Source organism: Elephantulus edwardii, unplaced genomic scaffold (assembly GCF_000299155.1).
Source record: "Elephantulus edwardii isolate Elephantulus edwardi_28Jun2011 unplaced genomic scaffold, EleEdw1.0 scaffold00068, whole genome shotgun sequence".
Classification (NCBI taxonomy): Eukaryota; Metazoa; Chordata; class Mammalia; order Macroscelidea; family Macroscelididae; genus Elephantulus; species Elephantulus edwardii.
In genome coordinates this window covers 12253143-12255621 of record NW_006399818.1, presented here as the reverse complement: position 1 = coordinate 12255621, position 2479 = coordinate 12253143, and positions in this window count along the sequence as shown.

Genomic DNA, 2479 nt, shown 5'->3' with positions numbered 1-2479 from the left:
AGGAAGGAAGGATAGCATCAGGATCAAATTCTCAGTTTGTACTTAATTAATATGTCAATTAATATGATTTTTTTAAATGACTGTCTCTGGGCACTCACAGATCACTACATGATACAATTTGTCCACAGCTGGTAATAGATGGGTTAGTGGTTCAAAGCCTCCTCGTAACAACTCAGGAAAGTATTGGGATATGCTTCCATAAAGAGGACAGTGAATAAACTGTTATGGGGCAGTTCTACACTGTAAAACATAGGACCACCATTAGTTGGAATCAAGTAGAAGGGACAAAACAATTCCCCACACTAAACAGTAAATTACATAAGAAGAGACAGAGATAACACGTGTTTGAATTTATCATTCCTGTGGCCAGGAGAGACCAGTCCTTGGACAAGGACATCATGCTCCTAAGGATGGAGGGACAGTGCAGGTGAGAAAGACCCCAGGTGAGATGAAATAGATACACTAACTGGGGCAATGGGAGGGGGTAAGTGTGTCAGAATCAGTGAGACTGGCTCAGGACAGAGCAGGCTTCAGAGCTGCTGTACATATAGATAGGGTCACTGTGGGTCACAGGCGACTCAACGGCACATAAAAACAACATACTCCTATACTGTTGTCTACAGGACTCAGTAACTATTTATGAATGAAGCAATATGTACCTCTTGCTTCTTAACAAATACATGCTTAGATGTATACACACTTATATGCAGACGAAGAAAAAGACATAGACCCAGTGATATGGGAGTTCAGAGGGTTAAGTCCAAATTCTTGACGTGGCCAGAGGCAAGGAAATTGATATGAATTCAGGAATGATAGGAAGATTAGTGTCTTAGACTGGATTATCTTTTGTTGTTTTTGTTGTTGTTCTGTTTTTTCTTTTTATTATTATTAAGTAAGGAATATAATCTCGTATTTTATATGTATATTAGTAATGTATATGCCTATTAATTACTTTTTTCTTTGCCTATTTTTGCTAAGATATTTTTATTATACATTTGAAATCAATTTGTAGATTAAGGATTTTATGCTTTTATCCAGAACCTAAAATAAAATATTTCTCCTATTTTTTTCCCTTTGACCTTTTTTTATTTATTGTACAAGATTCATATGAATAAGCAAAAATACCATGACTTTCATCTTTAAACTGATATTTTTGCTTTTATCACTTTAAAGATATCTGTGACTGCAGGTTTTCACAATACAAAATGCCTTTTGTTTTTTCCTTTTTTCAAATTTTTATTTTAACAAACGTTTACCAAAAATTTGGATTTTCACTGATTCATTGTTGTACATTTTCCTCCCTACTCCATCCTATTTCACTTTTTTTAAAAAAAAAATCATTCACTGTTGTATAATTTCCTCTCTGCCACAGTCCACTTTGCTATGCTCTTCTTACTCTAGACCGTTGTAATACAAATATTGCCTATTCATGTATTCTTTAAAGAGTTCTTTCCTTCATCTGTTCCAATGCATGTTCATTTTTTTATTCCCTCTTTTCATAGTTTCCCCTGCAATCTACATTTCGGTCCCGCTTTATAACAGTGGTGTTATATAGTATCTGTCCTTTTGTGACTGAGATGTTTCACTCTGGGAAAAATATTTTATAATGCATATCTGATAAGGGACTCATCTTTAAAGTTTATAGAATACTCCAGCACCTCAACAAGAAAAAGGTAAACAACCCAATTGCAAAATGGGCACAGGATATGAATAGACACTTAACCGAAGAAGACATTCAGGTAGTAAACAAACACATGAAGAAATGTTCAAAATCCCTAGCTCTCAGAAAGATGCAAATAAAAATAACTATGAGATATCATCTCACTGTAATAACAATAACAAAGTTCAACAGAACAGCAAACAACAAATGCTGGTGAGGTTGTGGAGAGATTGGAACCCTTATTCACTGCTTGTGGAAGTCTAAAATAGTACAATCACTATTTAAGGCAGTATAGCACTTTCTCAAAAAGTTGAAAATAGAAAATACCATTTGACCCAGCAATTCCACTATTAGGAATATACCCTAAAGAATCCAGAGCTGCCACTCAAATAGAGATTTGCACACGTATGTTTATTGCTGCATTATTCGCAATAGCAAAGAAATAGAAGTAAGCAAAGAGCTTATCAACAAATGAATGGATAGAAAAACTATTGTACATTTACACATTGGAATATGCAGCGCTGAAAAAGAAGAAATTAATAAAATATTAAACAACATGGGTGACCCTGGAGGACATTATCCTGAGTGAAATATCTCAGTCTCTTTCGTTGACTTCATGGTTATAATTGACAGTCTCTGCCAATAAATATGGAAGACATTTGATCAACTGATTAGAAGAGATCCATTTTTAATCTCATTTCCATGAAGGGTGATCCATGAAATTATGGAAATTATCTAATAATACCATTTATATCACATGCGAGTGAAATCCTGCTGAAGAATGTTAAAAATGACTAGCACTGTACACCAGAGTAAAAA